The sequence below is a fragment of the Piliocolobus tephrosceles genome, chromosome 10 (assembly GCF_002776525.5).
Source record: "Piliocolobus tephrosceles isolate RC106 chromosome 10, ASM277652v3, whole genome shotgun sequence".
In the NCBI taxonomy this organism is placed as follows: domain Eukaryota; kingdom Metazoa; phylum Chordata; class Mammalia; order Primates; family Cercopithecidae; genus Piliocolobus; species Piliocolobus tephrosceles.
The window spans coordinates 79711085-79725156 of record NC_045443.1 but is presented as its reverse complement, the minus strand read 5'-3'; positions in this window follow the sequence as shown (position 1 = coordinate 79725156).

Genomic DNA, 14072 nt, shown 5'->3' with positions numbered 1-14072 from the left:
TCACTGCAACCTCCGCCACCCGGGTTCATGCGATTATCCTTCCTCAGTCTCTCAAGTAGCTGAGATTACAGATGCATGCCACCACACCTGACTACTTTTTGTATTTTTAGTGGAGATGGGGTTTTATAATGTTGACCAGGCTGGTCACGAACTCCTGACCTCAAGTGATTAGCCCTCCTTGGCCTCCCAAAGTGTTAGAATTACAGGTGTGAGTCACCACGCCTGGCCTGGTTCTTAAAAATAAAGCTACTATGAACATTTGTATATGAGTCTTGTATGGGCATATACTTTAATTTCTCTTAGGTAACTACCTAGGAGTAGAATAACTGAGACACATGGTAGTTAGGTATTTAACTTTTGGGGAAATATGACATCTGTAAAATGACTGGGTACTGGGAAAGGAGCTTCCTGGTGAAACAGATAAGGAGCCTGTGAAGTCAAATTAGTGGTCCAAAAATGACACTCCTCTAAGGACCTCAGTAACACCCCATTGTCTGCTCTGTGTTTTATCTATTTGCAGGGTTGGCCTTCCAGTTCCTAGAGGATAGGCATGCTGTATTTTCTACCTTAAATTTCACCACTTTATCTCAGTCTGTTCTTCAGAGAATCAATAAAATAACTGGGGAGGGTGTCTCCAGCAAACACTGATACTAAGGTTCAAATAAATCCTTATAACCCCCCACCAACATCATTCCAATATCTACACAAACCTGAAGAAATCACAGGAATAAAATCTATTATTGAGTCTTTATAAGAATAAGGACAGCCATATGTCAGTCCTTGCAATCTTCCCATATAGCCATTTAAGAAGCCTATCAGGAAAGGATACCCATTTATTCAAGAACTCAGAGTAAGCAATAAAATTATGATTTCTAGATTCCTGGTGGTTTCCAATATGAATCTGTCTTGTCATCCAATTGCTGAAGAAGTAAATATTTCACAGCGGTAGATGTATGTGCAGCATTCTTTAGTAGACATGTAGATAAATACAGTTAACATTTGTTCACTAATTTTTATGGGAAAATTAACAGCATATGTGGATAGTTATATCATAGTTGCTCCACCCCCCGCCCAACCCTCTGCATCCCTGGTTTTGCTTTTCAAAGTTTCAGTTACGTGTGGCCAACTGCAATCCAAAAATATTAAATGGAAAATTCTAGATTCCTAAGTTTTAAATTGTATGTTGTTGTGAGTAGCATGATGAAATCTCACACCATCTCATTCTGTCCTCCCTGAAATGTGAATCATATCCAGCATATCCCAGCAGTGTCTGCTATTTATCTTAGTCACTTAGTAGCCATCTGGGTTATCAGATCAAAAGAAAAAAAAAAACATAATATGTATATAGAGTTTGGTACTATCCATGGTTTTATGCATTCTCTAGGAGTCTTGAAACATATGTCCTACTGATAAGAGGGGACTACTATACCACATATTGGATTTATGGACTCCTCATCAATTTTTTTTTCAATCTAAACAATCTAAACAAAATAACATTTCTTTGAGGGTCCATTCTTATACAATATGTAGATGATATTTTGCAGTGCCCTATTGATCTAAATACTTCACACAGACTCCATATTTCTTTTTGAGATTAGCTGAAAAGGGGCATAAGGAATCTAGAGAAAAGTGATTTTGCCAAGAAACTGAACAAATTATTTGAGTCATGATTGGTCAGTACATGGGTATTTTATTTCGTACACCAAAACAAATAAAATTCCATTTTACTAAAGCTCTAAATTAAAAGACAATGAAAAAAATTTTAGGATTAACTGGTTATTGCAAGCAATAAATATCTATTTTTTAAAAAATTGCTCAGTCCTCTTATGAACTTACTATGACAACAATTCCAGAGCCTTTCTCATGTGATATAAAATCAGAAGAAGCTTCCTCATCTTTGAATTCTTCTCTTTAACAACATCCAACTTTGGGTATCCCTAATCATCTAAAAACCTTCTCTCTTTTGTTCAAGAAAGGCAAGATGATGCATTGGGAATATTAACTCAAGAGAAACCTGTTTATTGTCTTTCTTAGCATATCCCTTGGTTTGATAACTAAGACCTAACCCAATTTTAATGTTTGCCGGAGGTGGCAGCAGCTGCCAAACTGGTGAAAGCTTCTGCCAATGTGGCATTTGCTTTTCACTAACTCTATAGTTTGCATGTCCTGGGCAATCACCGTTACTTCTAGGCAACACTCAACATTTCTCTACCAAAAACTTTTACATTTATGAAGCCTTTTTATTCTTTGTGCATCACTATTTACCATTGTTCAAATTGTACTCTTATAACTTGAATTACAAACTTGAATTCCCTACATCTTGAATAACAAGATGAAGGGAAAACATGACTATAGCAATAATTCAGGAATTAAGCATACCAAGGACTGACCTAACAAATGCCTTTTTAGTTAATTCTGATTGAATATAGTTTATGGATGATTTTGTACTTTAAAAAAATGACAACGGCATCCCCTTCTTTCTGTATCCACTGAAAACGCGGCCATTAAAGCAGCTCATTACATTGTATTCTCTCTTCCCAGGTAGCTGAATTAATGGCTGTGACTAAAGCTTGTATTGTGGCAAAATATAAAAGAGAATAGATGTGCTTTTAAGAATTGTACATGATTTTGGAATGTTATGAAAACCGGAAGGATTTATGACCTCTTCAGATATTTTGACGCCCAGTGGAAAAACATTAATGTCTTAGTGGAAGTGATTAAAAACTCACAAGGAGATCCTGGTTATTAAGATAGTAGTGCATACGCAGATCAAAATCTGAGGGCAATGCTCTTGCAAGGTGACATGCTAAATGAGCTGCTTTTCACATCCCAGCTAAGGGATGCTTCAGAATGGACATCTCTCTACCAAACTTTCAGAAGAGTTGTCTCAATTTAAACTGGCTATGGTTGACTTACAGTGATTAGTTCAACCTTGTGAAAGGCAAAGTTGGCCATCACAGGGATCCCCTTTACATAAAGATAGATTTAGGGCAATTTTGGGATTTAGTGCCCAATAGCACCACAATCCCACCAATGAACCCAGGTCAAACTATTTTATGATTGTTCACGTTATAGAATTTAAAAAGTTACCTTTTGCATTAAATAAGTAATGGTAGATAACAAGCATAACCCAGGTACATCTGTTAAGGTGAGGCATGATTCAGTTCCTCTACCCAAGACTCTTGAGGATTTACCAATGGGCTTTATACAACTGCCCAGATCTTTAGCTATGTATACACATTAGTTATTGTTGGTGAAAGTTCTGGCTGGATAGATGCTTTTCCTTGCCAAAGAGCTAACACTGTCACAGTTGTTAAAATATTAGATCATACATTCTCAAATGGAAATACTAATTTCATGAGAATAAGCATGAAGAAACTCTATTAGATCTTTCCACTAACTCAGAAAACTCACTTTTAGCATTACCCCGGTCTTAAAGAGAAGTAGAATGAGTAAAGGAGACACTGAAGATGACACTGTCCAAATTTTCATAAACATTTAATTTTTCCTGGTCTACATTTTGCCACTATCATTAATAACCATGTCGTCCTCTCCTCAGAGCTCCCACGGACTTTCTATAAGATCATTACAAGACACTTTCTACCACTAGGAAAAACTTTATTGATGCATGCAGACCTACCTGGATGCTGTCAGAAACTAACTTCCTTTACTCAGTCTTTTGCACAGCAGGGGCAAGCTACCTCTTCAAAGGAAACAACTCTTAAAATTTTGCATGACCTCTAACCCAGGAAGTGTGTCGTTTAGAAGACATATTGTATTAGTTTCCTAGGGCTACAATAACAAAGAACTACAAAGTAAGTGTCTTAGAACACAAAAAATGTATTGTCTTACTCTTCTGGAGGCCAAAAGTCTGAAACCCAAAATCAAGGTATAAGGAGGGCCAAGCTCCCTTTGAAGATGCATCACAGGGAAAGATTGGTTCCAGGTTTCTCTTCTAGCTGCTGGTAATTCCCTTGGTTTATGGCATCATAACTCCAGTCTTCACATGTTATTCTTCCTGTGTGTATGTCTCTGTGCCCAAATTTTCTTTTTTATTAGGACACAAATCATTGAATTAGGGTTTACCCTAATTATTTCATTTTAATTCGATTTCATATGTAAAGATTATATCTCCAAATGAAGTAACATTCTGAGGTCCTGGAGGTTATAACGCCAATGTATTTTTTTTTTTTTTTTTTTTGAGGATACACAATGCATAACACATCAATATAAAAATGCTTTAAAACACTGCTGGGACACTATTTTTGTTTCTTCTGGGGATGCATGTGTCACTGTGGAAGCAACTGCCAACCCAAATCGGTAGGTTTCTTTCACATGAGATTTTAAACTGAGGCTACATCAAAAGTCTTCAGAAGCAGACAACTTTAAGAGACAGTCATCCTGCCCAATAACCCTGAACCAAGGAGATGACAGTGGTATCATCTTCTGTCCCTAAGACAACAAAATAAAACACAGCAGAATGAATTCCTTAGAAAATCTTTCCATTTTTATAATTATTATTCTGGCATTCTTTGGTGATTTAGCCTAAATATCACGAGATCATTCTTTTGTTTTTTCTCAGCACTTAACCACATTCACTTCTTAGTACTGCATATCCAAAATACATAGTGACAGCCTGTGCATTTGTATTGCAAAAATGACTGTGTATATGAGAACTTTCTTTTTCATACACAGAGTATCTCCATACTACCAGTCCCTTGTAATTCCAGTTATTCTACATCTGTGATTGCTCTAGTCCCCAGTGGTCATAATCCATTTGAGGTTTGTGGAACCTTTTTTGTGATTTTCTGAAGAGCTCTAATTTATCTGATTAAAAATTACACAAGTCATGTGGTCTGAATGGGGACAACCTTTGTTATAACTCAGTTTCAGGGGCTAAAAACAATAATAGATCTCATCACAAATATGTCAGTTTCAGCAATATTTGAGAAATGAAAAATATCAAAGTAATAAAGGGAAATAAGACAAAAAGTCTTTAGTGCAAGTCCTAAATATTGACTTGTAAGTAACTCCTTCCTCCCTATTCCAGTTTGGTTTGTGGAACTAGAGCTTATTGGCTATTACCTGCTAACTGATTAGGCTTAGTCATTTAGCCGTCCTTATGTCAATCTTGCAGATTGATGGGATCTATTAGAGATAACAAGGAAATATTTCACCCACCAAAAATAGTTCATCACTGGCCATGTGGGTTTGTTAGTTCAAGGAAAATTTCAACTTGTGTTTATAGCAATACAATGTCGATGTATACGTTTCAGAAAATTATTATCTCAATGAAACAACTCCATGGCTGAACTTCTGATATAAGGTGATATTTAAATGATGATATATCCTAGAGTTGACTGAATTCCTTATGGTCAAATCTTCTTCTCTGGGATACAGGAAAAACTATAAGAAGGAACTGATGAAGTTTGACCCCTTGGACACATCACCTACAAAGCAGAGTCAGCCAAATGCTATAATCTCAAATTAGGGAACTCACAGAGCAGAGGAGCTTAGATAGTCTAATATACCACACAAACAATCCAACAAGCTCAGTATTTACTTAATCAACAAACTCAGATATAGCCATCCCCAGAACATTACTGAGAAACTTTACTTTCCTAAAACAGAACAGAGATGGTTCAGGATCTTGGGGATATAGAGGATTTACTCTATTTCTCCTTCTCCAAGTTTCTTTTGTGGGAAGCCTCCAATATTATATACATATGCATACATATAAATTATATACATATGCATACATATATGTATATATGTGTATGTGTGTGTATATATACACACACATACACATTATATATATGTTTTATGCATTATGTATAAAATTTTGCAACAGGAATAGAAAAACTAGTAGAGGAACCTTGCTTGGATTAAAAAGTGTTGAGTTTGTTCGATTTACATCTGAGTAGGCCTCAAATTATCTGTTCACAGCAGTGGAGAAAATCAACTGCATCTTTAATACCATTCATTCCCTTTGCCATCCTTAACAAAAAATCTTTTGGAAATTCTGCTTGAGTCACTGTGGCTACACATTTTGAAAGTTAATTTGTATACTTTTAAATGTAGATTAAAAAGTGAATTTATTTAAAAAGCATTGGCATTTTTGTGTGACTAGCATTTTATGCTTGCATGTTGAAAATGGTATTTTAGATTTCTTTGGTCCTCATTTATGTACAATTTGGCACTAATATATGATCTTAAGTTATAAACATTCACAATAACTGTTTTCCCTAGTAAAATATGATAAAACACTGGTAAATTCATTCATTACATTCTTACTCCCAAACAACATTTCTAGCCAAATTTATTTTTCATATGCTTAATAGAGTAAGAAGAAAATCAAAGTTTTGAATCAGAGAAGAGAGGCTTACAATTTACAATAACCTATGGCTAGCCCCTTAAAATTTTTGAAATTTATTCTGCAATATGAATAACTATGATCTATAATTATGGACATTCATTTATTCTTTAAAGAGTGTATGCTCTGTCATCAACTCTGAAGTCTTATCTGCATTCTTCAATTTTATAGGGATGTTTTTACATTAGTGGCCTAAAAAGTGGACCACTCACATGAGTCATGCCTACAACCTTTTTGTATACATAGAAATATTACCAGTAATGATGTATGTACTGTTCTAGGAAATTAGAAATCACTAATCTAATATGAAAAGTGAGAATTGGTCTTTGCTGTTGGTTGAAATAATTTATCAGTATGCAGTATTCTGCTGTTCCAATAATTACTGAAATTAAGAAACATTATTAATGATTTATGTAGAGTGTGATAGGAACAAATATGTCTGAATTATTAACTTACATATTTACAGTTTGGCTAAGGATAGAATCTATGTTTAGCGTTTGATTACAAAATTATTCAGTTGTCACTTTAAAAAAAGCTATTAAAGACTTTTTGAGAACTAGCTTAAATGTTTTATCTTGTAATACACTGCAGAAATGACAAATCTGAGTTTGGCTTCTGACACAGTGAAACTGGGACATAGAGCTTCAAGATTAGACACTGAAGTAATAATAAATACTACTCGAAGGCCTTCCTAAAAATGGCTCTATTAACTAAATTCATATATATTTCTTTCATTTAGAATTCATGGTAGCAGAATTCTAAATGTAATTTAGAATTTATAAATTGAAAGAGATGAAGTAAAACACTTCTTATTTATTCAAGGTCACATAATAATCTGGTTTCTAAGCTAGAAACAGAAACTCAGTTTCCTAACACGCATCCCAAGCTGCTATATAGATATCTCTAGAAATTCCATCTGTGAAATTTCAATCAAGACAGACATCTTTAAGTCAGTTCAAGACTTTGCTTGTTCTGTAATTCCACATTTCAGACTGATTATTATATAGCAATTCACAGTGGGGTTTTTGAACAGTAGAAACTGGCACAGCACTTGGCACCCTGTCGGTGCAACCGTGACACACATACACATTCAAATTAATTAATGTCCCAGCCTCAGTCGACTCATCTGAGTTGATCAATGTGATCTTCTCAAGATAAATGACTTTTATTTTAAGCTATCGATATTGGGAGCAGTAAGCTGTTCCTTTTCTTTTGTTTTAACTTTTAGGTTCAGGGATACACAGGTAAGTTTGTTATATAGCTAGTGAGTCACGGGGGCTTGGTATATAGATTATTTTGTCACCTAGTTAGTAAGTATAGTACCCTATCGGTAGTTTTTCCTTCTTAAAATGACATTCATCTACAGTTGTGCATCTAGCATTCCATTTTTGAGATTTTGTAGTGAAGGAAAAAGAAAGGCGGATGGAAGAAACAAAACTATATTAGATGTTTACATGGAAATGAATCACATTTCAACTGCTTACTGGCAGTGCAATTTTGCAAAATCATTTACCTTCTCTGTGCCTCAGTTTACCCATCGGTAAAATGAGCATGATATAGGTTCATAATATTTTTTCCTAAAACTCTGGAATCTGAGGGTGTTTCAGAATTCTGGATATTTGGATTTAAAACAATCGTTCAGTGGATACCATATATTTTTATAACAGTCACAGCAGAGCCTCAGGCATATTAAAATTGCTGCAGCAAAATAAATAAATATTCAAACTAAGAGACATAATTCAAGAATATAAATAGCTTCATATCAATCCAAGTAGATTTCTACTTGTGTGAGAATAAATGAAACAAAGTTTTAAGAGGTTTTTGGCTTTCAAAATAATAGGTAAAAAATTGTAGACCTAAAATAATATGTACATCGTAAGAACTGAAGTGGTTAAATACAGTATTTCATGCAATGCACTTAGAATAGCAACTGACACATAGTAAATGCCCATATATGTTAGCTATTATTGTTTATTATATTACTCTGATATGTTATACATCAATTTTATATTGTTTACAATGAAGTACAGTTAGAAAAAGTTTTCCACCAAATGTGTCATGGATGGATTTGGCAGGTTTGCTGATAAAATTTGTGTTGGATTAAAGGCCAAAAATAATAACTACTTCAGAAAAAAGCCTATATGTATCAACATAAAGCACCTGTAATTACCTGTAATTGCAATTATTTATCTGTAATATTATAGATCTTAATTACATTATATTTCATATCAGTAATCTTTTCTTCATACCTCAGAGAGGCAATAGTAATAATCTTCAATATCATTTTTATATTGCCAAATTGAAAATCATGCAGTGTTGTCATTGTCACAGGATATAAACTTGTCAATCAATGGCAATTAAAACCCTTAAAGGAGGATACAAAAGTTCTCCAATGACACTTAAGAGTGCTGAATACCTTACAAATAATATCTGCCAAAATTTTAATTACTTACCCTTGTCTCCTTATTCTTGAAAACTTTTTAGACACTTAATGTTACTTAAAAAATAATATTTTGCCTGGCCATAGTGGCTCATGCCTATAATTCCAGCACTTTGGGAGGTGGAGGCGGGAGGATCACTTGTTCAAAGCCTGGGAGTTTGAGACCAGCCTGGGCAACAAAAGTGAGATCCCACCTCTAAAATCAATCAATCAATCAATCAATCAGCAAGCAAGCCAGGTTTGGTGGCATGTGCCTATGGTCCCACCTACATGCAAGATGGAAGGCAGGAGAATCACCTGAGCCCAGGAGTTCAAGGCTGCAGTGAGTCATGTTAGTGCCACTGCACTCCAGCAAGGGCGACAGAGCAAGACTAAGTCTCAAAATAATAATTATTATTATTATTTTAAGTATATGATACAAATTAAACTTTATATTCCTCTCAATTTAATTGCAGATACTTCTTTAAGTCAACTAATGCAGGCATCACAAAAAGGGTAATGGTATTTTTCACTGAAAAAGCCCATTTTCAGAAGTAGATTTCTAAACATATTTTCATATTAATATAAGCTAAGAGTTTGGGCATTCTGGACTTTGGAAGTACTTTACTGAATGTTAAGCATATTATTTTCCCTCTCACAACACAATTACCAAATATTTCCACATGAAAAATAGGTAGGCATTTTGAGGCCAATTAATAGCAAATTAGTAATTTGGGATCATGAAAGAAATAAATGTTAGAGGAATCTGTAGATATTGAACAGACACCATTAATCCAGTACTATATATATTTAGGGAGTAAATTACTATTTTTATTTTTATTCATATAAGTACATGGCACTGTGTAAGAGATTTGTGAATATTATCTCATTTAATCTCACAGTGAACCTTATGATTCCACTTAATCCTATGATTGGTAGAATAATAACATGAAAATTATAAAATAGTAATATTAAAATTGTCCAATACTGCATTGTCTCATTTAATCCTCTTAACAATTCTCTGATAGATACTATTATTGCTGTCATTTTTCAGTTGAGAAAATTATGCTTTGTGTCCCTTCACCATATTTTATAAATTAACTTATGTGCAATCCAGGATCCACACACTTCATACATAGAATAGTATGCATCCAAATTAAATTATTCAATATTTGTTTTTTTGTGTACAGAATTTTTCAACTTAGCACCCTACTTGATTCAAGCATTTTGTTTCCAAATAGGAATGATATTCATTATTTATTAATAAAAGTTTCTTTTAAGCCAGTGATTCATTTCACAATTGCAAAAATGAACAAAAGATATTCAAAATTTACCAAACTGGTGTATGTTTCCAAAGAAACTATAACTAAAAAACAGCTATACATACTTATCTTGTTTTCTAGTATCAAAGCTATATGCAAAATGATTTAGTTATCTGATGACCAAGAAATTTTTATACAATATTCATTCTGCTAATGAATAAACTGAATAGCAGTATATTTTTTTGGATGCATATGTATATCAATATTATATTTAGAAAAATATAAATGTTAGTGTCACTGAAATGGATTCTTTTTTAAAAGAAAAATGATTTAGAATTATGAATGATTAATGCATTGGTATACATCTTTCCAATAGTATAGTGTTTCTTATTCTTCTTTCTTCCTTCCTTTTTTTTTTTTTTTTTTTTTTTTTTGAGGAGGGGGAGTCTCATTTTTGTTACCCAGGCTGGAGTGCAATGGTGCGATCTTGGCTCACTGCAACCTCCACCTCCTGGGTACAAGCTATTGTCCTACCTCAGCCTCTCAAGCAGTTGAGATTATAGGTGCCTGCCACCACACCCGGCTATTTTTTTTTTTTGTATTTTTAGTAGAGACGGGGTTTCACCATTTTGGCCAGGCTGGTCTTGAACTCCTGACCTCAGGTGATCCTCCTGCCTTGGCCTCTCAAAGTGCTGGGATTATAGGCGTAAGCCACCATGCCCAGCCGTTATTCTTATTATATTAAAAACATCTTTTTACATCTTCAACAACTCTAAATCAGCATTCTAGAGATTCATAGTTGAATAAAACTTTATTATACTTTTGTGCCATAATCTTTTAATTAATTCCAAATTTTGACTTTTAAATTATGACTATCCTAAAATAAAAGACAACATAATGAAATTTGTGTATATAAATCTTTAAACATTTTTCTAATGAGTTTTCCTTTTAAATTTTCTGTTTTGTATTAAATATTTCTAAATAAATTTATATCACATGTGTATTTGGGAAGCTTTAGCATATTAACTGTCATAAATATATATCAAGTGTATGTTGTAAAGTATTCCATTTTGAGTTTTTTAAATACTCCCCTGGATAGCCCAAATAGTCAGTTTTACTGAAAAGGAAATGTAGAAAAACAGTATTACATAGTTCTGAAAGAGAATGAGAGAAAAATGATTATTTTTCCAATCCCTTATTTAGATTTATTTAAATATAAAAGTGCCTAATTAAGTTATCAAAAAGTTCCAACAATTTCCATGATTTTTAAGAGAAAGCATATTTTACTTTCCTAATTAACTTGAAGCAAAATAGCTGCCACATTTCTTTTCAATAATATCTGATATATTGTAGTATGCTTTTAGAAACGTTTAGTTCTCTAGAGGGTTTCGTTTTGTTCAGATCTTTCAGGAAGGAAATACGCTTTCATAAAATAATTTTATTTTTTTCATTTAAAGAGATTAGCATTATATATTAACATTTTGAGTTATGTTCTTATCCCTTAAAAAACAAAACAAAACAAAACATGGAAACCCATATTGAGAAACCCAAGAATGTGGGTTTGGTAAACAGAGGTTATAGGGAGACTGGGGTCCTGGACTATGCATGTGTTAATTCTGCTCTTCCCCACATCCTGTGCACATAAAGAACCATTAACATTGCAATGATTAATTTCAGAATAGCAGAAAACTCGAACTATTACCCTGACATTTATAAAGGAATCCTTTCCTTGGAACACATGACATTTGTTCTTTCTTTCTATCAGATATATATTCTTTGAACCAAAGCGAGACAGTTATTAAAGCCTGTCTGGCCTGAAGAATTCTTTATAGGGTTTAGAAAAGAAAGGCAAATTGATCTTTCCACCTAGCCTTTATTCTTATTTTACTAATGTCTTCTTCTGTACTGCTTTATAAAAACTCAAGATTCCGTAGTCTATTTTTTTTTCTAGCAAATGAAGAGTGTTTAACATGGTGAAGTTGTTTCAAGTGTTCAGAGAGTTGTCTGTTCTATCCTATAGTGAAAATCATTCTTCAGAAATAAGTATGTCTTAATTTTTGGATTAAAATGGGCCACAGAGATGTTGTTGAGTGAAGGAAAATGGGATAAATAAATATAGGAGTGGGACATCATGCACATAGATATTACTTAGTTTTTCTCATAGCGGTCTCATAGAAGGTTACTACTTTATTATATTTTATCCTTAAAAATGAATTATAATGAAATGATACCTTCTAGATCTTTTTAGATGACCAAAAAAGACTAAGATCCATGAATTCATGTTACACTTAATTTGCAAGTAATGCAGCCACCCACACTTCATATTAATAAATATTACCACAACACGGATTATGTGGGTAATACAAAATAAGCAGAGAGAGCTATAGACATGCTTGGCTTGACACTTATTGTCAATAAATGGTGCAGTAGCTGGGTGCAGTGGCTCATGCTTGTCATTTCAGCACTTTGGGAGGCCAAGATAGGAGGATCACTTGAGGCAGGGAGTTCGAGACTAGCCTGGGCAACATAGCGAGACCAAGACTGTGTCTCTACAAAAAAAAAAAAAAAAAAAAAAAAAAAAAAATCAATCAAATTAGACAGGGGTGGTGGTGTACCCCTGTAGTCCTAAGGCTGAGGTGAGAGGATGGCTTGAACGCAGGAGTTTGAGGCTGAGGCAAGCTATGATCACACCACTGCATTCCAGCTTGGGTGGCAGAATAAAACCCTGTCTCGGCCAGGCGCAGTGGCACACGCCTATAATCCCAGCACTTTGGGAGGCTGAGGCAGGCGGATCACCTGAGGTCAGGAGTTCAAGACCAGCCTTAACATGGAGAAACCCCATCTCTACTAAAAATACAAAAGTAGCCGGGTGTGGGGGTGCATGCCTGTAATCGCAGCTACTCGGGAGGCTGAGACAGGAGAATTGCTTGAACCTGGGAGGCGGAGGTTACGGTGAGCCAAGATTACGCCCTTGCACTCCAGCCTGGGCGACAAGAGCGAAACTCCGTCTCAAAAAAATTAAAATTAAAATTAAAAATTAAAAAATAATTTTGTCTATTAAAAAAAAACATGCAGTAGTTCAGGTAGGGACACCTTTGTATGTGTTGACGCTATCTGTCTCATATAATGTAGTTTAACATTTATTCAGTGATACTAATAAAAATAAAGAATTCAGGAAGTCTATACATTGTCTAAATTGTGTTAAACTTAATAATTCCCAGGTTGTAACATAAATTAGGCTTTAATATAACGCATTTTGGTTTCTAAAATGAGATGAGAACACATAATTTGCACTCTCTGTAGTCACAGCATGAGGCTGCCTAAACTCTGCAGCTGGATGTTTACAGTTACTTCTTTCCAAATTCTCTTTGCAGTGCTATAACTGAATGTGCCACATATTAAAATCCATGTCTTTCATGCTGATGTACTAATGCTTTTTTTTAAAGCTGAGTATTTAACTGCAAAAACAAAAATATTATGGACATATAAAGGGCTCTGTTACCTCTATTTTTTCCTATTGCTGTAATTTAAAGAAAAATGAACTTCTTATTATGACATAGAAGAACCAATGCAACTTAGTTCCTTCTTACACAACTTCTTCTGTGGCTCCGGTGTATACATTATACAATGAATGTTATACTAAAATTCTCATCACTCAGTAAGCATTGAACCATGATGCCACACCACATGGGGTCACTGTGTTTAGAAGATATGTTAGTTGCATATTTAGGAGGTGAAATGGATGGGACTTGGTCTTTAATTAACTGAAGTGGGATGCAGTAGCAAGGGAGAATCTTGGATTACCTCCCAATTTATTTTTTTTGGGAGAAATAGTAAAATAAAGTCATAGGAAGAGTCTGTGTGTGTATGGGGAAGTGGGGAGTAAGAACCTGGAAATGTTACTGTATTCAGGTTTCTGCACAATCCTTGTGATTTCGCTATACCTCGTCTGTACCTGTGTAAATAGTTTCTTTATGAACCTCATCTCTAGCTGATTTGTGTCATCTGCTTTCTGCCA